The sequence below is a fragment of the Orbicella faveolata genome, unplaced genomic scaffold (genome assembly GCF_042242905.1).
Source record: "Orbicella faveolata isolate gen_17 unplaced genomic scaffold, um_ofav_v1 contig_47, whole genome shotgun sequence".
Classification (NCBI taxonomy): Eukaryota; Metazoa; Cnidaria; class Anthozoa; order Scleractinia; family Merulinidae; genus Orbicella; species Orbicella faveolata.
The window spans coordinates 28,005,007-28,031,325 of record NW_028301577.1 but is presented as its reverse complement, the minus strand read 5'-3'; positions in this window follow the sequence as shown (position 1 = coordinate 28,031,325).

The window sequence follows — 26,319 nt, the reverse complement described above, 5'->3', positions numbered from 1 at the left end:
CGAAATATAGCCCTACTTAAATTTAAGACTGAAAGAATATCCGAGAGCCCGTTACGCGCATCGTAATTTTCATCAACTTCGGCACCATTTCCTGGAACTTGGAGAATATTTTCCAGTCCCGGGGAATCTAAACTACGTTTTCAGTTAAATGGACAGAGCACAACTTTGGAGCTTCTGGGCAGAAATATAGCCCCACTTTACTTTAAGACTGAAAGAGTAGATGAGACCGCCTTACGCGCATCGTAATTTTGACGAACTTCGAATGGATTTTTCGGAACTTGGGGGATATTTTGCAGTCCCTTGGAGGCTAAACTAAGTCCTGAGGGCCTTGTTTTGAAGTAAAATGGACACAACAAAACTTTTTGAACGCTCACTTTCTAGCTTGTGGGCCGAAAGATAGCCACACTTCACTTTAGGACTGACACAGTAGCCGAGACCACGTTACGCGCATCATGAATTTGATCAACTTCGGCTCGATTTCCCGGGACTTGGGGGATATTGTCCTGTCCCAGGGACTGTAAACTAACTTCTGATGGCCTTGGTTTGCACTGAAAGTGACAGAGCAAAACTTTTTAAACACTCACTTTCGAGCTTCTGGGCCGAAATATTGCCCAACTTCAGTTTAAGAGTCAAAGAATAGCCGAGACCACCTTACGCACATCGTGATTTTGACCAACTTCGGCTCGATTTTCCGGAGCTTGGGGGATATTTTCCAGTCCCGAGGACTCTTAAGTAACCCCTGATGGCCTTGGTTTGCATTGAAATGGATACAGCAAAACTTTTTGAACGCTCACTTTTGAGCTTTTGGGCCGAAATATAGCCCCACTTCACTTTAAGACTGAAAGACTAGCCGAGACCGTCTTACAAGCAGCGTGATTTTGTCCAACGTGTCCTCTATTTTCCGGAATTTGGGAAATATATTCCACTCCCGGGGACTCTAAACTAACTCCTGATAGCCTTGGTTTGCAGTGAATTAGACACAGTAATTTTTTTTGAGCTGTGAGCTTGTGGGCCGAAATAGAGCCCCACTTTACTTTAAGACTGAAGGAGTAGCCGACACCGCCTTAAGCGCACCGTGATTTTGACCAACTTCGGCTCGATTTGCCGGAACTTGGGGGATATTTTCCAGTCCCGGGGACTCCAAACTAACTCCTGATTGTCTTGGGTTTCAGTGAAATGGACACAGCGAAACTTTTTGAACGCTCACTCTCGAGCTTCTGGACCGAAATATAGCCCCACTTTAGTTTAAGACTGAAAGAGTAGCCGAGACCGTCTTGCGCAAATCGTGATTTTGACCAACTTCGGGTCGGTTTCCCGGAACTTGGGGGATATATTCCATTTCCGCTGGCTCTAAACTAACTCCTGATGGCCTTGGTTTTCAGTGAAATGGACAAAGGAAAGCTTTTTGAACACTCTCTTTGTAGCTTCTGGGCCGAAATAGAATCCCACTTCACTTTCAGACTGAAATAGTAGCCGAGACCGCCTCACGCGCATCGTGAGTTAGACCAAGTTCAGCTCGATTTCACGCAACGTTTGGGATATTTTCCAGTCCGGGGTACTCTAAACTGACTCCGGATGGCCTTGGTTTGCACTGAAATGCGCACAGCATAACTTTTAGAAGGCTCTCTTTGGAGCTTCTGGGCCGAAATATAGCCCCACTTCAATTAAGACTAAAAGAGTAGCCGAGATCGCCTTACGCGCATCGTGATTTTGACCATTTTCGGATGGATTTCTCGGAACTTGGAGGATATTTTCCAGTCCCGGGGACTCTAAACTAACTCCTGATGGCCTTGTTTTGCAGTGAAATGGACAGAGGAAAACTTTTTGAACGCTCCCTTTCGAGCTTGTGGGCCGAAATATAGCCACACTTGACTTTAAGACTGAAACAGTAGCCGAGACGGCATTTCGCGCATCGTGATTTTGATCAACTTCGGCTCGCTTTCCCGGAACTTGGGGAATATTTTCCAGTCCCGGGGAGCCTAAACTAACTTTTGATAGCTTTGGTTTGCAGTAAAATGCACACAGCAAAACTTTTTGAACGCTCACTTTGGAGCTTCTGGACAGAAATATAGCCCGACTTTACTTTAAGAGTGAAAGAGTATCCGAAACCGCCTTACGTATATCGTAATTTTGACGAACTTCGAACGGATTTCCCGGAACTTGAGGGATATTTTCCAGTCCCTTGGACGCTAAACTAAGTCCTGATGGCCTTGTTTTGAAGTGAAAAGGACGCAGCAAAACTTTTTGAACGCTCACTCTCTAGCTTGTGGGCCGTAATATAGCCACACTTGACTTTAAGACTGAAACAGTAGCCGAGACCACGTTACGCGCATCATGAATTTGATCAACTTCGGCTCCAATTCCCGGGACTTGGGGGATATTCTCCAGTCCCGGGGACTGTAACCTAACTCCTGATGGCCTTGGTTTGCATTGAAATGGACACAGCACAATTTTTTGAACGGACACTTTCGACATTCTGCGCCGAAATATAGCCCCACTTCACTTAAGACTAAAAGAGTAGCCGAGAGCGCCCTGCTCGCATCGTGAGTTTGCAAACTTCGGGTCGATAATCTGGAACTCTGGGGATATTTTCCAGTCCCAAGAACTCTAAACTAACTCCTGATGGCCTTGGTTTGCAGTGAAATGGACAGAGCAAAACTTTTTGAACGCTCACCTTCGAGCTACCTGGCCGAAATAAAGCCCCACTCTACTTTAAGACTTAAAGAGTAACCGAGACCACCTTACGCGCATTGTGATTTTGACAAACTTCGGGTGGATCTCCCGGAACTTGGGGAACATTTTCCAGTCCCTTGGACCCTAAACTAAGTCCTGATGGCCTTGTTTTGCAGTGAAATGGACACAGCAAAACTTTTTGAACGCTCCCTTTCGAGCTTGTGGGCCGAAATATAGCCACACTTGACTTTAAGACTGAAACAGTAGCCTAGACCGCATTTCGCGCATCGTGATTTTGATCAACTTCGGCTCGCTTTCCCGGAACTTGAGGAATATTTTCCAGTCCCGGGGACCCTAAACTAACTTTTGATAGCTTTGGTTTGCAGTAAAATGCACACAGCAAAACTTTTTGAACGCTCACTTTCGAGCTTGTGGGCCGAAATATAGCCACACTTTACTTTAAGACTAAAACAGTAGCCGAGACCGCATTTCGCGCATCGTGATTTTGATCAACTTCGGCTCGCTTTCCCGGAACTTGGGGAATACTTTCCAGTCCCGGGGACCCTAAACTAACTTTTGATAGCTTTGGTTTGCAGTGAAATGCACAGCGCAAAACTTTTTGAACGCTGACTTTCGAGCTTCTGGACAGAAATATAGCCCCACTTCACTTTAAGACAGAAACAGTAGCCGAGACCACTTTAGGGGCATCTTGATTTTGACATACCTCGGCTCAATTTCCCAGACCTTGGGGCATATTTTCTTGTCCCGGGGACGCTAAACTAACTCCTGATGGCCTTGGTTTGCAGTGAGATGAACACAGCAAAACTTGTTGAACGCTCACTTTCGGGCTTCTGGCCCGAAATATAGCCCCACTTCACTTTAAGACTGAAAGAGTAGCCGAGACTACCTTACGCAAATCGTGATTTTGACCAACTTCGGCTCGATTTCCCGGAAGTTGGGGGATATCTTCCAGTCCCGGGGACTCTAAACTAGCTCCTAATGACTTTGGTTTGCAGTGAAATAAACACAGGGAAACTTTTTGAACTCTCACTTTCAAGCTCCTGGGCAGGAATAAAGCCTCACTTCACTTTAAGACTGAAACACTAAGCGAGACCGCCTAACGCGCACCGTGATTTTGACCAACTTCGGCTAAATTTTCCTGAACTTGGAGGATATTTTCCAGTCCCGAAGACTCTCAAGTAATCCCTGGTGGCCTTCGTTTGCATTGAAATGGATACAGCAATACTTTTTGAAGCTCACTTTTGAGCTTCTGGGCCGAAATATAGCCCCACTTCACTTTAAGACTGAAAGAGTAGCCAAGACCGTCTTGCGCGCATTGTGATTTTGACCAACGTCTTCTCCATTTTCCGGAACTTGGGAAATATATTGCAGTCCCGGGGACTCTAAACTAACTCCTGATGGCCTTAGTTTGCAGTGAAATGGACACAGCAAATTTTTTGCAGCGCTCACTTTGGAGCTTCTGGGCCGAAATAGAGCCCCAGTTCACTTTAAGACTGAAAGAGTAGCCGAGGCCGCCTTAGGCGCATCGTGATTTTGACCAACTTTGGCTTGAGTTGCCAGAACTTAAAAGATATTTTCCAGTCCCGGGGACTCTAAACTAACTCATGATGGCCTTGGTTTTCAGTGAAATTGAGAGAGGAAAACTTTTTGAAGCTCACTTTGGAGCTTCTGGACCGAAATATAGCCCTACTTCAGTTTAAGACTGAAAGAGTAGCCGAGACCGCCTTACGCGAATCGTTATTTTGACCAACTCCGTCTCGATTTCGCGGAACTTGGGGGATATTTTACAGTTCCGGGCACTGTAAACTACTTCCTGAGGGCCTTGCTTTGCAGTGATATGGGCACAGCATAACTTTTTGAACGCTCACTTTCGAGCTTGTGGGCCGAAATATACAGCCACGTCACTTTAAGACTAAAAGAGTAGCCGAGACTCCTTTACGCGCATCGTGATTTTGACAAACTTCGGCTCGATTTCCCGGGACCTGGGGGATATTTTGATGTCCCGGAGACTGTAAACAATCTGCTGATGTGGCTTGGTTGGCGGTGAAATGGACACAGCAAAACCTTTTGAACTTTCACTTTCTAGCTTCTGGGCCGAAATATAGGCCCAGTTCACTTTAAGACTGAAAGAGTAGCCGAGACCGCCTTACGCGCATCATGATTTTGACAAAATTCGGCTCGATTTCCCCGAACTTGGGCGATATTTTCCAGTCCCGAGGAGTCTAAACTAACTCCTGATGGCCTTGGTTTGCAGTGAAATGAACACAGCAAAATTTTTTGAACTTTCACTTTCTAGCTTTTCGGCCGAAATATAGCCCCAGTTCACTTTAAGAATGAAAGACTAACCGAGACCGCCTTACGCGCATCGTGATTTTGACAAAATTCGGCTCCATTTCCCCGAACTTGGGCGATATTTTCCAGTCCCGGGGACTCTAAACCAACTCCTGATGGCTTTGGTTTGCAGTGAAATGGACGCAGGAAAACTTTTTGAACGCTCACTTTCGAGCTTCTGGGCCGAAATACCACCGTATTTCACTTTAAGACTGAAAGAGTAGCCGAGACCGCCTCACGCGCATCGTGATTTTGGGATACTTCGGCTCGATTTCCCGCAAATAGGGGGATATTTTCCAGTCCCCGGGAATCTAAACTAACTCCTGATGGCCTTGGTTTCCAGTGAAATGGACACAGGAAGACTTTTTGAACGCGCACTTTCGAGCTTGCTGGCCGAAATATAGCCCTACTTCTTTTTAAGACTGAAAGAGTAGGCGGGAGCGCCTTACGCGCATTGTGTGTTTGAGGATCTTCGGCTCGATCTGGCGAAACTTGGGCGATATTTTCCAGTCCCAAAGTCTCTAAACTCACTCCTGATTGTCTAAGATGTGAGTGAAATAGAGACAAAAACTTTTGAACCCTTACTTTCGAGCTTCTGGAGTTAAATCTAAGCCCACTTTACCTTAAGACTGAAAGAGTAGCCGAGACCCCCTTAAGCGCATCGTGATTTTGACTAACTTCGGGTGGATTTCCCGTAACTTGGGGGATATTTCCAGTCCCTTGGACGCTAAACTAAGTCGTAATGGCCTTGTTTTGCAGTGAAATGGACACAGCAAAACTTTTTAAACACTCAGTTTCGAGCATCTGGGCCGAAATATTGCCTCACTTCACTTTAAGACTGAAAGAGTAGCCGAGACCGCCGTACGCGCGTCGTGATTTTGACCAACTTCGGTTAAGTTTCCCGGAACTTGGGGGATATTTTCCAGTCCCGGGGACTCTAAACTGACCCCCGACGTCCTTGGTCTGCAGTGAAATGGACACAGGAAAGCTTTTTGAACGCTCACTTTCGAGCTTCTGGACCGAAATAGAACCCCACTTCACTTAAAGACTGAAAGAGTAGCCGAGACCACCTTACGCACATCGTGATTGTGACCAACCTCGGCTCGATTTACCGTAACTTGGGGGATATTTTCGAGTCATGAGGACTCTTAACTAATTCCTGATTGCCTTGGTTTGCATTGAAATGGATACAGCAAAACTTTTTGAACCCTCACTTTTGAGCTTCTGGGCCGAAATATAGCCCCACTTCACTTTAAGACTGAAAGCGTAGCCAAGACCGTCTTACGCGCATCGTGATTTTGACCAACGTCTTCTCGATTTTCCGGAACTTCGGAAATACATTCCGTTCCCGGGGACTCTAAACTAACTACTAATAGCCTTGGTTTGCAGTGAAATGGACACAGTAATTTTTTTTGAGCTTTGAGCTTGTGGGCCGAAATAGAGCCCCACTTCACTTTAAGACTGAAGGAGTAGCCGACACCGCCTTAAGCGCACCGTGATTTTGACCAACTTCGGCTCGATTTGCCAGAACTTGGGGGATATTTTCCAGTCCCGGGGACTCTAAACTGACCCCCGACATCCTTGGTCTGCAGTAAAATTGACACAGCAAAACTTTTTGGACGCTCAATTTTGAGCTTCTGGGCCGAAATATAGCTCCACTTCACTTTAAGAGTGAAAGAGTAGCCGAGACCGCCTTACGCCCATCGTAATTTTGGCAAAATTCGGCTCGATTTCCGGGAACTTGGGGGATATTTTCCAGTCCCGCGGACTCTAAAGTAACTCCTGATGGCCTTGCTCTGGAGTGAAATGGACACAGCACAACTTTTTGAACGCTCACTTTCCAGCTTCTGGGCGGAAATATTACCCCAGTTCACTTTAAGAATGAAAGAGTAACCGGGACCGCCTTACGCGCATCATGATTTTGACCGACTTTGGCTCGATTTCCCGAAAAATGGGGGATATTTTCCGGTACCGGGGACTCTAAACTAACTCCTGATTGCCTTGGTTTGCGGTGAAATGGACACAGCACAACTTTTTGAACGCTCACGTTTGAGCTTCTGGGCCGAAGCATAGCCCTACTTCACTTTAAGACTGAAAGACTAGCCGAGACCGCCTTACGCGCATCGTGATTTTCCACTACTTCGGCTCGATTTCCCGGAACTTGGGAGATAATTGCCAGTCCCGGGCACTCTAAACTAATTCCTGATGGCCTTGGTTTTCAGTGAAATGGACACAGCCAAACTCTTTGAACGTTCACTTTCGAGCTTCTGGGCCGAAATATAGCCCCACCTCACTTTAAGACTGAAAGAGTAGCCGGGACCGCCTTACGCGCATGGTAATTTTGTCGAACTTCGGCTTGATTTTCTGGGACTTGGGGGATATTTTCCAGTCCCGGAAGCTCTATACTAACTCCTGAATGCCTTAGTTTTTAGTGAAATGGACACAGGTAAAAGGGGCGCACGCTGGGTTTCCAGGTTGTAGGCCGAAATATAGCCCCACTTTATTTTAAGACTGAAAGTGTACACGAAACCTTCTTAAGCGCATCGAAATTTTTAGCCACTATGGCTCGATCTGCCAAAACTTGGGGGATATTTTCCAGTCCCGGGGACTCTACCCTAACTCTTGATGGCCTTAGTTTTCAGTCAAATGGTCACAGGTTACCGGAGCGCACGCTCGGTGTCGAGTTTCTAGGCCGAAATATAGCCCCAGTTCATTTTAAGACTGAAAGAGTAAACGAAACTGCCGTACGCTTATCGTAGTTTTAAGAAAGTATGGCTCAATTTGCCGAAACTTGGAGGATAGCTTCCAGTCTCGAGGATTTTAAACTATCTCCTGATGGACTTAGTTCGCAGTGAAATGGACACAGGTAAAAGGAGAGCACGCTCGGTGTCGAGCTTGTAGAACCGAAAAATAGCCCCACTTCATTTTCGGAGTAAACGAGTAGCCGAGACCGCCTTACGCGCATCGTGATTTTGAGCATCTTTGGCTCGATTTGAGGGAATTCTGGGAATATTTTCCAGTCCCGAGGACTCTATGCTAATTCCTGATGAACAGAGTTTTCAGTGATATGTACACAGGCAAAAGGAGCGCACGCTCGGTGTTGAGCTTGTCGGCCGAAATATAGCCACACTTCATTTTAAGACTGAAAGAGTAGCCGAGACCGCCTTACGCGCATCGTGATTTTGAGCAACTTTGGCTCCATCTGCCAGAATTTGGGAAATATTTTGCAATCCCAAGAACTCTAAACTAACTCCTCATGGCCTAAGATGTCAGTGAAATGGACACAGGTAAAATTAGCGCACGCCCGGTCTCGAGCTTCTAGGTCGAAATATAGCCCCCTTAATTTTAAGACTGAAAGAGTAGCCGAGACCGCCTTACGCGCATCGTGATTTTGGGCCACTTTTGCTCGATTTCCCGGAAGTTGGCGAATAATTTAAAGTCCCGGGGACGCTAAACTAACTCCCGATGACCTTGGTTTGCAGTGTAATGAACACAGCAAAACATTCTGAACGCTCACCTTCGAGCTTCAGGGCCAAAATATAGCCCTACTTAAATTTAAGACTGAAAGAATAGCCGAGAGCCCGTTACGCGCATCGTAATTTTCATCAACTTCGGCGCCATTTCCTGGAACTTAGAGAATGTTTTCCAGTGGCGGGGACTCTATACTAACTCCTGATGGCCTTGGTTTGCAGTGAAATGGACACAGCAAAACTTTTTGAACGCTCACTTTCGAGCTTGTGGGCCTATATGTAGCCAGACTTCACTTTAAGACGGAAACAGTAGCCGAGACCGTGGTACGCGCATCGTGATTTTGATCAACTTCTGCTCGCTTTCCTGGAACTTGGGGAATATTTTCCAGTCCCGGGGACTCTAAGCTAACTCCTGATGGCCTTGGTTTGCAGTGAAATGAACACAGTTAAACTTTTTGAACTTTCACTTTCTAGCTTCTCGGCCGAAATATAGCCCCAGTTCACTTTAAGAATGAAAGAGTAGCCGAGACCGCCTTACGCGCATCGTGATTTTGACAAAATTCGGCTCGATTTCCCCGAACTTGGGCGATATTTTCCAGTCCCGAGGAGTCTAAACTAACTCCTGATGGCCTTGGTTTGCAGTGAAATGAACACAGTTAAACTTTTTGAACTTTCACTTTCTAGCTTCTCGGCCGAAATATAGCCCCTGTTAACTTTAAGAATGAAAGAGTAGCTGAGACCGCCTTACGCATATCGTCATTTTGACAAAATTCGGCTCGATTTTCCCGAACTTGGGCGATATTTTTCAGTCCCGAGGAGTCTAAACTAACTTCTGATGCCCATGGTTTGCAGTGAAATTCACACAGCACAAGTTTTTGAACGCACACTTTCGAGCTTTTAGGCCGAAATATAGTCCCACATCACTTACGACTTAAAGAGTAGCCGAGACCGGCGTGCGCGCATCGTGATTTTGACCAACTTCGGCTCGATATTCCGGAGTTTGGGGGATATTTTCCAGTCCCGAGGACTCTTTAGTAACCCCTGATGGCCTTGGTTTGCATTGAAATGGATACAGCAAAACTTTTTGAACGCTCACTTTTGAGCTTTTGGGCCGAAATATAGCCCCACTTCACTTTAAGACTGAAAGAGTAGCCGAGACCGTCTTGCGCGCATCGTGATTTTGACCAACGTCTTCTCGATTTTCCGGAACTTGGGAAATACATTCCACTCCCGGGGACTCTAAACTAACTCCTAATAGCCCTGGTTTGCAGTGAAATAGACACTAATTTTTTTTGAGCTTTGAGCTTGTGGGCCGAAATAGAGCCCAACTTCACTTTAAGACTGAAGGAGTAGACGACACCGGCTTAAGCGCACCGTGATTTTGACCAACTTCGGGTCGGTTTCCCGGAACTTGGGGGATATATTCCATTTCCGCGGGCTCTAAACTAACTCCTGATGGCCTCGGTTTTCCGACAAAGGAAAGCTTTTTGAACACTCACTTTGTAGCTTCAGGGCCGAAATAGAATCCCACCTCATTTTCAGACTGGAATAGTAGCCGAGACCGCCTCACGTGCATCGTGAGTTAGACCAAGTTCAGCTCGATTTCACGCAACGTTTGGGATATTTTCCAGTCCGGGGTACTCTAAACTGACTCCGGATGGCCTTGGTTTGCACTGAAATGCGCACAGCATAACTTTTAGAAGGCTCTCTTTGGAGCTTCTGGGCCGAAATATAGCCCCACTTCACTTTAAGACTGAAAGAGTAGCCGAGATCGCCTTACGCGCATCGTGATTTTGACCATTTTCGGATCGATTTCTCGGAACTTGGGGGATATTTTTCAGTCTCGGGGACTCTAAACTAACTCCTGATCGCCTTGCTTTGCATTGAAATGGACAGAGCAAAACTTTTTGAACGCTCCCTTTCGAGCTTGTGGGCCGAAATATAGCCACACTTGACTTTAAGACTGAAACAGTAGCCGAGACCGCATTTCGCGCATCGTGATTTTGATCAACTTCGGCTCGCTTTCCCGGAACTTGGAGAATATTTTTTAGTCCCGGGGACCCTAAACTAACTTTTGATAGCTTTGGTTTGCAGTGAAATGCACACAGCAAAACTTTTTGAACGCTCACTTTCGAGCTTCTGGAGAGAAATATAGCCCCACTTCACTTTAAGACTGAAAGGGTAGTCGAGACCGCTTTCGGAGCATCGTGATTTTGACCTAGTTCAGCTCGATTTACCGGAAGTTGGGGAATATTTTCCAGTCCCAGGGACGCTAAACTAACTCGTGATGGCCTTGTTTTGCAGTCAAAGAACACAGCAAAACTTTTTGAACGCTCACTTTCGGCCTTCTCGGCCGAAATATAGCCCCACTTCACTTTAAGACAGAAACAGTAGCCGAGACCACTTTACGGTCATCGTGATTTTGACCAACCTCGGCTCAATTTCCCGGGCCTTGGGGCGTATTTTCTTCTCCTGGGGACGCTAAACTAACTCCTGATGGCCTTGGTTTGCAGTGAAATGAACACAGCAAAAATTTTTGAACGCTCACTTTCGGGCTTCTGGCCCGAAATATAGCTCCACTTCACTTTAAGACTGAAAGAGTAGCCGAGACTACCTTACGCAAATCGTGATTTTGACCAACTTCGGCTCGATTTCCCGGAAGTTGAGGGATATTTTCCAGTCCCGGGGACTCTAAACTAGCTCCTGATGACTTTGGTTTGCATCCAAATAAACACAGGAAAACTTTTTGAACGCTCACTTTCAAGCTCCTGGGCAGGAATAAAGCCTCACTTCACTTCAAGACTGAAATAGTAAGCGAGACCGCCTAACGCGCACCGTGATTTTGACCAATTTCGCCTAATTTCCCTGAACTTGAGGGATATTTTCCAGTCCCGAAGACTCTCAAGTAACCCCTGATGGCCTTGGTTTGCATTGAAATGGATACAGCAAAACTTTTTGAAGCTCACTTTTGAGCTTCTGGGCCGAAATATAGCCCCACTTCACTTTAAGACTGAAAGACTAGCCAAGACCGTCTTGCGCGCATCGTGATTTTGACCAACGTCTTCTCCATTTTCCGGAACTTGGGAAATATATTGCAGTCCCGGGGACTCTAAACTAACTCCTGATGGCCTTGGTTTGCAGTGAAATGGACACAGCAAATTTTTTGCAGCGCTCACTTTGGAGCTTCTGGGCCAAAATAGAGCCCCACTTCACTTTAAGACTGAAAGAGTAGCCGAGGCCGCCTTAGGCGCATCATGATTTTGACCAACTTCGGCTTGAGTTGCCAGAACTTAAAAGATATTTTCCAGTCCCGGGGACTCTAAACTAACTCATGATGGCCTTGGTTTTCAGTGAAATTCATAGAGGAAAACTTTTTGAACGCTCACTTTCGAGCGTCTGGACCGAAATATAGCCCTACTTCAGTTTAAGACTGAAAGAGTAGCCGAGACCACCTTACGCGAATCGTTATTTTGACCAACTTCGTCTCGATTTCGGGAAACTTGGGGGATATTTTGCAGTTTCGGGCACTGTAAACTACTTCCTGAGGGCCTTGCTTTGCTGTGAAATGGGCACAGCATAACTTTTTGAACGCTCACTTTCGAGCTCTCTGGGACGAAATATACAGCCACGTCACTTTAAGACTCACAGAGTAGCCGAGACTGCTTTACGCGCATCGTGATTTTGACAAACTTCGGCTCGATTTCCCGGAATTTGGGGGATATTTTGATGTCCCGGAGACTGGAAACTATCTCCTGATGTGGCTTGGTTCGCGCTGAAATGGACACAGCAAAACTTTTTGAACTTTCAGTTTCGAGCTTCGGGGCCGAAATATAGCCCGAGTTCACTTTAAGAATGAAAGAATAGCCGAGACCGCCTTACGCGCATCGTCATTTTGACTAACTTCGGCTCGATTTCCCGAAACTTCGGGTATATATTCAACTCCCAAGGACTCTAAACTAATCCCTGATGGCCTTGGTCTGAAGTGAAATGGACACAGCAAATTTTTTCAACGCTTACTTTCGAAATTCTGGTCCGAAATATAGTCCCACTTCACTTTAAGACTGAAATAGTAGCCGAGACCGCCTTAGACGCATCGTGATTTTGACCAACTTCGGCTTGAGTTGCCAGAACTTAAGGGATAGTTTCCAGTCCCGTGGACTCTAAACTAACTCATGATGGCCTTGGTTTTCAGTTAAATTGAGAGAGCAAAACTTTTTGAACGATCACTTTCGACCTTCTGGGCCGAAATATACAGCCACGTCACTTTAAGACTAAAAGAGTAGCCGAGACTGCTTTACGCGAATCGTGATTTTGACAAACTTCGGCTCGATTTCCCGGGACTTGGGTATATTTTGATGTCCGGGACACTGTAAACAATCTGCTGATGTGGCTTGGTTTGCGGTGAAATGGACACAGGAAAACTTTTTGAACTTTCACTTTCTAGCTTCTGGGCCGAAATATAGCCCCAGTTCACTTTAAGAATGAAAGAGTCGCCGAAACCGCCTGACGCGCATCGTCATTTTGACAAAATTCGGCTCGATTTCCCCGAACTTGGGCGATATTTTCCAGTCCCGAGGAGTCTAAACTAACTCCTGATGGCCTTGGTTTGCAGTGAAATGAACACAGCAAAACTTTTTGAACTTTCACTTTCTAGCTTCTCGGCCGAAATATAGCCCCAGTTCACTTTAAGAATGAAAGACTAGCCGAGACCGCCTTACGCGCATCGTGATTTTGACAAAATTCGGCTCGATTTCCCCGAAATTGGGCGATATTTTCAAGTCCCGGGACTCTAGAGCAACTCCTGATGGCCTTGGTTTGAAGTGAAATGGACGCAGGGATACTTTTTGAACGCTCAGTTTCGAGCTTCTGGGTCGAAATACAACCGTATTTCACTTTAAGACTGAAATAGTAGCCGAGACCGCCTTACGAGCATCGTGATTTTGACCAAGTTCAGCTCGATTTCCCGGAACTTGGGGGTTATTTTCCAGACCGGGGGACTTTAAACTAACTCCTGATGGCCTTGGTTTGCAGTTAAATAAAGAAAGCGTAACCTTTTAAAGGGTCACTTTCGAGCTTCTGGGCCGAAATATAGCCCCACTTTACTTTAAGACTGAAAGAGTAGCCGAGACCGTCTTACGCGCATCGTGATTTTGACCAACTTCCGTTCGATTTCCCGGAACTTCGGGGATATATTCCAGTCCCGGGGACTCTAAACTAACTGCTGATGGCCTTGGTTTGCAGTGAAATGGACACAGCACATTTTTTTGAACGGTCACTTTCGAGCTTCTCGGCCGAAATTCAGCGCTACTTCACTTTAAGATTGAAAGAGTAGCCGAGACCGCCTTACGCGCATCGTAATTTTGACCGACTTCGCCTCGATCTCCCGGAAGTTGGCGAATATTTTCAATTCCCGGGGAAACTAAACTAACTTCCGATGGCTTTAGTTTGCAGTTAAATGGACACAGCAAAACTTTTTGAACGATCACTTTCGAGCTTATGGCTCGAAATATAGCCCCAGTAAACTTTAAGACTGAAAGAGTAGCCGAGACCGCCTTACGCGCATCGTGATTTTGGGATACTTCGACTGGATTTTCCGCAAATAGGGGGATATTTTCCAGTCCCGGGGACTCTAAACTAACTCCTCATGGCCTTGGTTTCCAGTGAAATGGACACAGGAACACTTTTTGAACGCGCACTTTCGAGTTTGCTGGCCGAAATGTAGCCCTACTTCTTTTTAAGACTGAAAGAGTAGGCGGGAGCGCCTTACGCGCATTGTGTGTTTGAGGATCTTCGGCTCGATCTGGCGAAACTTGGGCGATATTTTCCAGTCCCAAAGTCTCTAAACTCACTCCTGATTGTCTAAGATGTGAGTGAAATAGAGACAAAAACTTTTGAACCCTTACTTTCGAGCTTCTGGAGTTAAATCTAAGCCCACTTTACCTTAAGACTGAAAGAGTAGCCGAGACCCCCTTAAGCGCATCGTGATTTTGACTAACTTCGGGTGGATTTCCCGTAACTTGGGGGATATTTCCAGTCCCTTGGACGCTAAACTAAGTCGTGATGGCCTTGTTTTGCAGTGAAATGGACACAGCAAAACTTTTTAAACACTCAGTTTCGAGCATCTGGGCCGAAATATTGCCCCACTTCACTTTAAGACTGAAAGAGTAGACGAGACCGCTGTACGCGCGTCGTGATTTTGACCAACTTCGGTTAAATTTCCCGGAACTTGGGGGATATTTTCCAGTCCCGGGGACTCTAAACTGACCCCCGACGTCCTTGGTCTGCAGTAAAATGGACACAGCAAAACTTTTTGAACGCTCACTTTCGAGCCTCTGGGCGGAAATATTGCCCCAGTTCACTTTAAGAATGAAATAGTATCCGGGACCGCCTTACGCGCATCCCGAGTTTGGGCGACTTCGGCTCGACTTCCCGGAATTTGAGAGATAATTCCCAGTCCCGGGCACTCTAAACTAATTCCTAATTGGTTTTCAGTAAAATGGACACAGCCAAACTCTTTGAACGTTCACTTTCCAGCTTCTGGGCCGAAATATAGCCCCACTTCACTTTAAGACTGATAGAGTAGCCGTGACCGCCTTACGCGCATGGTAATTTTGTCGAACTTCGGCTTGATTTTCTGGGACTTGGGAGATATTTTCCAGTCCCGGAAGCTCTAAACTAATTCCTGAATGCCTTGGTTTTTAGTGAAATGGACACAGGTAAAAGGGGTGCACGCTAGGTTTGCAGGTTGTAGCCCGAAATATAGCCCCACTTTATTTTAAGACTGAAAGTGTACACGAAACCTTCTTAAGCGCATCGAAATTTTTAGCCACTATGGCTCGATCTGCCAAAACTTGGGGGATATTTTCCAGTCTCGGGGACTCTACCCTAACTCTTGATGGCCTTAGTTTTCAGTCAAATGGTCACAGGTAACAGGAGCGCACCCTCGGTGTCGAGCTTCTAGGCCGAAATGTAGCGCCAGTTCATTTTAAGACTGAAAGAGTAAACGAAACTGCCGTACGCTTATCGTAATTTTAAGAAAGTATGGCTCAATTTGCCAAAACTTGGAGGATAGCTTCCAGTCTCGAGGATTCTAAACTATCTCCTGATGGACTTAGTTCTTAGTGAAATGGACACAGGTAAAAGGAGAGCACGCTCGGTGTCGAGCTTGTAGAACCGAAATATAGCCCCACTTCATTTTCGGAGTAAACGAGTAGCCGAGACCGCCTTACGCGCATCGTGATTTTGAGCATCTTTGGCTCGATTTGCCGGAATTCGGGGAACACTTTCCAGTCCCGAGGACTCTATGCTAACTCCTAATGAACTTAGTTTTTAGTGATATGTACACAGGCAAAAGGAGCGCACGCTCGGTGTTGAGCTTGTCGGCCGAAATATAGCCCCACTTCATTTTAAGACTGAAAGAGTAGCCGAGACCGCCTTACGCGCATGGTGATTTTGAGCAACTTTGGCTCGATCTGCCAGAATTTGGGAAATATTTTCCAGTCCCAAGGACTCTAAACTAACTCCTGATTGCCTAAGATGTCAGTGAAATGGACACAGGTAAAATTAGCGCACGCCCGGTCTCGAGCTTCTAGGTCGAAATATAGCGCCCCTTAATTTTAAGACTGAAAGAGTAGCCGAGACCGCCTTATCCGCATCGTGATTTTGGGCCACTTTTGCTCGATTCCCGGAAGTTGGCGAATAATGTAAATTCCCGGGGACGCTAAACTAACTCCCGATGACCTTGGTTTGAAGTTTAATGAACACAGCAAAACATTCTGAACGCTCACCTTCGAGCTTCAGGGCCGAAATATAGCCCTACTTAAATTTAAGACTGAAAGAATAGCCGAGAGCCCGTTACGCGCATCGTAATTTTCATCAACTTCGGCGCCATTTCCTGGAACTTGGAGAATATTTTCCAGTCGCGGGGACTCTATACTAACTCCTGATGGCCTTGGTTTGCAGTGAAATGGACACAGCAAAACTTTTTGAACGCTCACTTTCGAGCTTGTGGGCCAAAATATAGCCACACTTCACTTTAAGACTGAAACAGTAGCCGAGACCGCGTTACGCGCATCGTGATTTCGATCAACTTCTGCTCGCTTTCCTGGAACTTGGGGAATATTTTCCAGTCCCGGGGACTCTAAACTAACTCCTGATTGCCATGGTTTGCAGTGAAATTCACACAGCACAAGTTTTTGAACGCACACTTTCGAGCTTCTAGGCCGAAATATAGTCCCACATCACTTACGACTTAAAGAGTAGCCGAGACCGGCGTGCGCGCATCGTGATTTTGACCAACTTCGGGTCGATATTCCGGAACTGGGGGGGATATTTTCCAGTCCCAGGGACTCTAAACTAACTCTTGCTGGCCTTGGTTTGCAGTGAAATGGAGACAGCAAAACTTTTTGAACGCTCACCTTTAAGCTTCTAGGCCGAAATATAGCCCACTTTACTTTAATACTGAAAAAGTAGCCGAGACCGCCTTACGCGCATCGTAATTTTGACGAACTTCGGGTGGATTTCCCGGAGCTTGGGGGATATTTTGCAGTCCCTTGGACGCTAAACTAAGTCCTGATGGCCTTGTTTTGAAGTAAAATGGACACAGCAAAGCTTTTTGAACGGTCACTTTCTAGCTTGTGGGCCGAAATATAGCCACACTTCACTTCAGGATTGAGACAGTAGCCGAGACCACGTTACGCGCATCATGAATTTGATCAACTTCGGCTCGATTTCCCGGGACTTGGGGGATATTCTTCTGTCCCAGGGACTCTACACTAACTTCTGATGGCCTTGGTTTGCACTGAAAGTGACAGAGCAAAACTTTTTTAACACTCACTTTCGAGCTTCTGGGCCGAAATATTGCCCCACTTCACTTTAAGACTGAAAGAGTAGCCGAGACCACCTTACGCACATCGTGATTTTGACCAACTTCGGCTCGATTTTCCGGAGCTTGGGGGATATTTTCCAGTCGCGAGGACTCTTAAGTAACCCCTGATGGCCTTGTTTTGCATTGGATACAGCACAACTTTTTGAACGCTCACTTTTGAGCTTCTGGACCGAAATATAGCCCCACTTCACTTTAAGACTGAAAGACTAGCCGAGACCGTCTTACGCGCATCGTGATTTTGACCAACGTCTTCTCGATTTTCCGGAACTTGGGAAATACATTCCACCACCGGGGACTCTAAACTAACTCCCGATAGCCTTGGTTTGCAGCGAAATAGACACGGTAATTTTTTTTGAGCTTTGAGCTTGTGGGCCGAAATAGAGCCCCACTTCACTTTAAGACTGAAGGAGTAGCCGACACCGCCTTAAGCGCACCGTGATTTTGACCAACTTCGGCTCGATTTGCCGGAACTTGGGGGATATTTTCCAGTCCCGGGGACTCTAAACTAACTCCTGATTGTCTTGGTTTTCAGTGAAATGGACACAGCGAAACTTTTTCAACGCTCACTCTCGAGCTTCTGCACCGAAATATAGCCCCACTTTACTTTAAGACTGAAAGAGTAGCCGAGACCGTCTTGCGCAAATCGTGATTTTGATCAACTTCGGGTCGGTTTCCCGGAACTTGGGGGATATATTCCATTTCCGCTGGCTCTAAACTAACTCCTGACGGCCTTGGTTTTCAGTGAAATGGACAAAGGAAAGCTTTTTGAACACTCACTTTGTAGCTTCAGGGCCGAAATAGAATCCCACTTCACTTTCAGACTGAAATAGTAGCCGAGACCGCCTCACGCGCATCGTGAGTTAGACCAAGTTCAGCTCGATTTCACGCAACTTTTGGGATATTTTCCAGTCCGGAGGACTAAACTAACTCCGGATGGCCTTGGTTTGCATTGAAATGCGCACAGCATAACTTTTTGAACGCCCACTTTGGAGCTTCTGGGCCGAAATATAGCCCCACTTCACTTTAAGACTGAAAAAGTAGCCGAGACCGTCTTACGCGCATCGTGATTTTGACCATTTTCGGATCGATTTCTCGGAACTTGGGGAATATTTTCCGGTCCCGGGGACTATAAACATATTCCTGATCGCCTTGCTTTGCATTGAAATGGACAGAGCAAAACTTTTTGACCCCTCACCTTCGAGCTTCCTGGCCGAAATAAAGCCCCATTTTACTTTAAGACTTAAAGAGTAACCGAGACCACCTTCCGCGCATTGTGATTTTGACAAACTTCGGGTGGATCTTCCGGAACTTGGGGAACATTTTCCAGTCCCTTGGACGCTAAACTAAGTCCTGATGGCCTTGTTTTGCAGTGAAATGGACAGTGCAAAACTTTTTGAACGCTCATTTTCGAGTTTGTGGGCCGAAATATAGCTACACTTTACTTTAAGACTGAAACAGTAGCCAAGACCGCATTTCGCGCATCGTGATTTTGGTCAACTTCGGCTCGCTTTCCCGGAACTTGGGGAATATTTTCCAGTCCCGGGAACCCTAAACTAACTTTTGATAGCTTTGGTTTGCAGTGAAATGCACACAGCAAAACTTTTTGAACGGTCACTTTCGAGCTTCTGGAGAGAAATATAGCCCCACTTCACTTTAAGACTGAAAAGGTAGCCGAGACCGCTTTGGGAGCATCGTGATTTTGACCAACTTCAACTCGATTTACCGGAAGTTGGGGAATATTTTCCAGTCCCAGGGACGCTAAACTAACTCGTGATGGCCTTGTTTTTCAGTCAAAGAACAGAGGAAAACTTTTTGAACGCTCACTTTCAGGCGTCTGGGCCGAAATATAGCCCCACTTCAGTTTAAGACTGAAACAGTAGCCGATACCGCATTTCGCGCATCGTGATTTTGACAAACTTCGGCTCGATTTCCCGCAACTTGGAGGATATTTTGATGTCCCGGAGACTGTAAACTATCTCCTGATGTGGCTTGGTTCGCGGTGAAATGGACACAGCAAAACTTTTTGAACTTTCACTTTCGAGCTTCTGGGCCGAAATATAGCCCGAGTTCACTTTAAGAATGAAAGAATAGCCGAGAGCGCCTTACGCGCATCGTGATTTTGACCAACTTTGGCTCGATTTCCCGGAAAATGGGGAATATTTTCCGGTACCGGGGACTCTAAAGTAACTCCTGATTGCCTTGGTTTGCATTGAAATGGAGAGAGCAAAACTTTTTCAACGCTCCCCTTCGGGCTTCTGAGCCGAAATATAGCCCCACTTCACTTTAAGACTGAAAGAGTAGCCGACACCGTCTTACGCGCATCGTGATTTTGACCAACTTTGGCTCGATTTCCCGAAACTTCGGGGATATATTCAAGTCCCAAGGACTCTAAACTAACTCCTGATGGCCTTGTTTTGCAGTGAAATGGACAGAGCAAATTTTTTTGAACGCTTCCTTTCGAAATTCTGGGCCGAAATATAGCCCCACTTCACTTTAAGACTGAAATAGTAGCCGAGACCGCCTTAGACGCATCGTGATTTTGACCAACTTCGGCTTGAGTTCCCAGAACTTAAGAGATAGTTTCCAGTCCCGTGGACACTAAACTAACTCATGATGGCCTTGGTTTTCAGTGAAATTCAGAGAGGAAAACTTTTTCAACGCTCACTTTTGAGCTTCTGGGCCGAAATATACAGCCACGTCACTTTAAGACTAAAAGAGTAGCCGAGACTGCTTTACGCGCATCGTGACTTTGACAAACTTCGTCTCGATTTCCTGGGACTTGGGGGATATTTTGATGTCCCGGACACTGTAAACAATCTGCTGATCTGGCTTGGTTTGCGCTGAAATGAACACAGCAAAACTTTTTGAACTTTCACTTTCTAGCTTCTGGGCCGAAATATAGCCCGAGCTCACTTTAAAGAATGAAAGAATAGCCGAGACCGCCTTACGCGCATCGTGATTTTGACCAACTTTGGCTCGATTTCCCGGGAAATGGGGAATATTTTCCGGTACCGGGGACTCTAAAGTAACTTCTGATTGCCTTGGTTTGCATTGAAATGGAGAGAGCAAAACTTTTTCAACGCTCCTCTTCGGGCTTCTGAGCCGAAAGATAGCCCCACTTCAGTTTAAGACTGAAAGAGTAGCCGACACCGTCTTACGCGCATCGTGATTTTGACCAACTTCGGCTCGATTTCCCGAAACTTCGGGGATATATTCAAGTCCCAAGGAGTCTAAACTAACTCCTGATGGCCTTGTTTTGCAGTTAAATGGACAGAGCAATTTTTTTTGAACGCTTCCTTTCGAAATTCTGGGCCGAAATATAGCCCCACTTCACTTTAAGACTGAAATAGTAGCCGAGACCGCCTTAGACGCATCGTGATTTTGACCAACTTCGGCTTGAGTTGCCAGAACTTAAGGAATATTTTCCAGTCCCGTGGACTCTAAACTAACTCATGATGGCCTTAGTTTTCAGTGAAATTCAGAGAGGAAAACTTTTTCAACGCTCACTTTTGAGCTTCTGGGCCGAAATATACAGCCACGTCACTTTAAGACTAAAAGAGTAGCCGAGACTGCTTTACGCGCATCGTGACTTTGACAAACTTCGTCTCGATTTCCCGGGACTTGGGGGATATTTTGATGTCCCGGACACTGTAAAAAATCTGCTTATCTGGCTTGGTTTGCGGTGAAATGGACACAGCAAAACTTTTTGAACTTTCACTTTCTAGCTTCTGGGCCGAAATAGAGTCCCAGTTCACTTAAAGAATGAAAGAGTAGCCGAGACCGCCTTACGCGCATCGTGATTTTGACAAAATTCGGCTCGATTTCCCCGAAATTGGGCGATATTTTCCAGTCCCGAGGAGTCTATACTAACTGCTGATGGCCTTGGTTTGCAGTGAAATGAACACAGTAACACTTTTTGAAGGCTTATTTTCGAGCTTCTGGGATGAAATATAGCCCCACTTCACTTTAAGACTGAAAGAGTAGCCGAGACCGCCTTACGCGCATCGTGATTTTGAGCAACTTCCGCTCGATTTTCTAGAATTTTGGCGATATTTTCAAGTCCCGGGGACTCTAAACTAACTCCTGATGGCCTTGGTTTGCAGTGAAATGGACGCAGGAAAACTTTTTGAACGCTGAGTTTCGAGCTTCTGGGCCAAAACACAGCCGTATTTCACTTTACGACTGAAATAGTAGCCGAGACCCCCTTAAGCGCATCGTGATTTTGACTAACTTCGGGTGGATTTCCCGTAACTTGGGGGATATTTCCAGTTCCTTGGACGCTAAACTAAGTCGTGATGGCCTTGTTTTGCAGTGAAATGGACACAGGAACACTTTTTAAACACTCACTTTCGAGCTTCTGGGCCGAAATATTGCCCCACTTCACTTTAAGACTGAAAGAGTAGCCGAGATCGCCGTACGCCCATCGTAATTTTGACCAACTTCGGCTCGATTTCCCGGAACTTGGGGGATATTTTCCAGTCCCGCGGACTCTAAAGTAACTCCTGATGGCCTTGCTCTGGAGTGAAATGGACACAGCACAACTTTTTGAACGCTCACTTAGCAGCTTCTGGGCGGAAAGATTGCCCCATTTCTTTTTAAGAATGAAAGAGTAACCGAGACCGCCTTACGCGCATCGTGATTTTGAGCAACTTTGGCTCGCTTTCCCGGGAAATGGGGGATATTTTCCGGTACCGGCGACTCTAAACTAACTCCTGATTGCCTTGGTTTGCAGTGAAATGGACACAGCACAACTGTTTGAACCCTCACTTTTGAGCTTCTGGGCCGAAGCATAGCCCTACTTCACTTTAAGACTGAAAGACTAGCCGAGACCGCCTTACGCGAATCGCGATTTTGGGCCACTTTTGCTCGATTTCCCGGAAATTGGCGAATAATTTAAAGTCCCGGGGACGCTAAACTAACTCCCGATGACCTTGGTTTGCAGTTTAATAAACACAGCAAAACTTTTTGAACGCTCCCCTTAGAGCTTCAGGGCCGAAATATAGCCCTACTTAAATTTAAGACTGAAAGAATAACCGAGAGCCCGTTACGCGCATCGTAATTTTCATCAACTTCGGCGCCATTTCCTGGAACTTGGAGAATATTTTCCAGTCCCGGGGACTCTAAACTAACTCCTGATGGCCTTGGTTTGCAGTGAAATGGACACAGCAAAACTTTTTGAACGCTCACTTTCGAGCTTGTGGGCCTAAATATAGCCACACTTCAGTTTAAGACTGAAACAGTAGCGGAGACCGCGTTACGCGCATCGTAATTTTGATCAACTTCTACTCGCTTTCCTAGAACTTGGGGAATATTTTCCAGTCCCGGGGACTCTAAACTAACTCCTGATGGCCATGGTTTGCAGTGAAATTCACACAGCACAAGTTTTTGAACGCACACTTTCGAGCTTCTAGGCCGAAATATAGTCCCACATCACTTACGACTTAAAGAGTAGCCGAGACCGGCGTGCGCGCATCGTGATTTTGATCAACTTCGGGTCGATATTCCGGAACTTGGGCGATATTTTCCAGTCCGAGGGACTCTAAACTAACTCTTGCTGGCCTTGGTTTGCAGTGAAATGGAGACAGCAAAACTTTTTGAACACTCACCTTCAAGGTTCTGGGTCGAAATATAGCCCACTTTACTTCAATACTGAAAAAGTAGCCGAGACCGCCTTACGCGCATCGTGATTTTGACAAACTTCGGGTGGATTTCCCGGAACTTGGGGGATATTTTCCAGTCCCTTGACCGCTAAACTAGGTGCCGATGGCCTTGTTTTGCAGTGAAATGGACACAGCAAAGCTTTTTGAAGGCTCAGTTTCGAGCTTGTGGGCCGAAATATAGCCATACTTCACTTTAAGACTGAAACAGTAGCCGAGACCACGTTTCGCGCATCGTGATTTTGATCACCTTCGGCTCGATTTCCCGGAACTTGCGAAATATTTTCCAGTCCCGGGGACTCTAAACTAACTCGTGCTGGTCTTGGTTTGCAGTGAAACGGAAACAGAAAAAGTTTTTGAACGCATACTTTGGAGCTTCTGGACCGAAATAGAACCCCACTTCACTTGAAGACTGAAAGAGTAGCCGACACCGCCTTACGTGCATCGTAATTTTGAGCAACTTCAGCTGGATTTGCCGGAACTAAGGGGATATATTCCAGTTCTGAGGACTCTAAACTAATTCCTGATGGCCTTGGTTTGCAGTAAAATGGACCCAGCAAAACTTTTTGAGCGCTCAATTTCGAGCTTCTGGGCCAAAATATAGCCCCCCATTACTTTAACACTGAAATAGTAGCCGAGACCGCCTTACGCGCATCGTGACTTTGACAAACTTCGGGTTGATTTCCCGGAACTTCGGGGATATTTTCCAGTCCCGGGGACTCTTAACTAACTCCTGCTTGTCTTGGTTTGCAGTGAAATGGACACAGCGAATGTTTTTGAACGCTCACTCTCGAGCTTCTGGGCCGAAATAGAGCCCCGTTTTACTTTAAGACTGAAAGAGTAGGCGAGACCGTCTTGAGCGAATCGTGATTTTGAGCAATTTCGCGTTTATTTCCCGAAACTTGGGGGATATATTCCAGTCAAAGGGACTCTAAAGTAACTCCTGATGGCCTTGGTTTTCAGTGAAATGGACAGAGCACAACTTTGGAGCTTCTGGGCAGAAATATAGCCCCACTTTACTTTAAGACTGAAAGAGTAGATGAGACCGCCTTACGCGCATCGTAATTTTGACGAACTTCGAATGGATTTCCCGGAACTTGAGGGATATTTTGCAGTCCCTTGGACGCTAAACTAAGTCTCGATGGCGTTGTTTTGAAGTAAAATGGACACAACAAAACTTTTTGAACGCTCACTTTCTAGCTTGTGGGCCGAAATATAGCCACACTTCACTTTAGGACTGACACAGTAGCCGAGACCACGTTACGCGCATCATGAATTTGATCAACTTCGGCTCGATTTCCCGGGACTTGGGGGATATTCTCCAGTCCCGGGGACTGTAAACTAACATCTGATGGCCTTGGTTTGCACTGAAAGTGACAGAGCAAAACTTTTTAAACACTCACTTTCGAGCTTCTGGGCCGAAATATTGCCCCCCTGCATTTTAAGACTGAAAGAGTAGCTGAGACCACCTTACGCACATCGTGATTTTGACCAACTTCGGCTGGATTTACCGGAACTTGGGGGATATTTTCCAGTCCCGAGTACTCTTAAGTAACCCCTGATGGCCTTGGTTTGCATTGAAATGGATACAGCAAAACTTTTTGAACTCTCACTTTTGAGCTTCTGGGCCGAAATATAGCCCCACTTCACTTTAAGACTGAAAGAGTAGCCGAGACCGTCTTACGCGCATCGTGATTTTGACCAACGTCTTCTCGATTTTCCGGAACTTGGCAAATACATTCCACTTCCGGGGACTCTAAACTAAGTCCTGATAGCCTTGGTTCGCAGTGAATTAGACACAGTAATTTTTTTTGAGCTTTGAGCTTGTGGGCCGAAATAGAGCCCCACTTCACTTTAAGACTGAAGGAGTAGCCGACACCGCCTTAAGCGCACCGTGATTTTGTCCAACTTCGTTCGATTTGCCGGAAGTTGGGGGATATTTTCCAGTCCCGGGGACTCTAAACTAAGTCCTGATCGTCTTGGTTTTCAGTGAAATGGACACAGCGAAACTTTTTGAACGCTCACTCTCGAGCTTCTGGACCGAAATATAGCCCCACTTTACTTTAAGACTGAAAGAGTAGCCGAGACCGTCTTGCGCAAATCGCGAGTTTGACCAACTTCGGGTCGGTTTCCCGGAACTTGGGGGATATATTCCATTTCCGCTGGCTCTAAACTAACTCCTGATGGCCTTGGTTTTCAGTGAAATGGACAAAGGAAAGCTTTTTGAACACTCTCTTTGTAGCCTCATGGCCGAAATAGAATCCCACTTCACTTTCAGACTGAAATAGTAGCCGAGACCGCCTCACGCGCATCGTGAGTTACACCAAGTTCAGCTCGATTTCACGCAACTTTTGGGATATTTTCCAGTCGGGGGGACTCTAAACTAACTCCGGGTTAACTTGGTTTGCACTGAAATGCGCACAGCGTAACTTTTTGAACGCCCACTTTGGAGCTTGTGGGCCGAAATATAGCCCCACTTCACTTTAAGACTGAAACAGTAGCCGAGACGGCATTTCGCGCATCGTGATTTTGATCAACTTCGGCTCGCTTTCCCGGAACTTGGGGAATATTTTCCAGTCCCGGGGACCCTAAACTAACTTTTGATAGCTTTGGTTTGCAGTGAAATGCACACAGCAAAACTTTTTGAACGCTCACTTTCGAGCTTCTGGACAGAAATATGGCCCGACTTTACTTTAAGACTGAAAGAGTAGCGGAAACCGCCTTACGTATATCGTAATTCTGACGAACTTCGAATGGATTTCCCGGAACTTGGGGTATATTTTCCAGTCCCTTGGACGCTAAACTAAGTCCTGATGGCCTTATTTTGAAGTGACATGGACACAGCAAAAGTTTTTGAACGCTCACTTTCTACCTTGTGGGCCGAAATATAGGCACACTTGACTTTAAGACTGAAACAGTAGCCGACACCACGTTACGCGCATCATGAATTTGATCAACTTCGGCTCCAATTCCCGGGACTTGGGGGATATTTTCCAGTCCCGGGGACTCTAAACTAACTCCTGATGGCCTTGGTTTGCATTGAAATGGACACAGCAAAATTTCTTGAACGCTCACTTTCGAGCTTCTGGACAGAAATATAGCCCCACTTCACTTAAGACTGAAAGGATAGCCGAGACCGCTTTGGGAGCATCGTGATTTTGACCAACTTCAGTTCGATTTACCGGAAGTTGGGGAATATTTTCCAGTCCCAGGGACGCTAAACTAACTCGTGATGGCCTTGTTTTTCAGTGAAATAGACAGAGCAAAACTTTTTGAACGC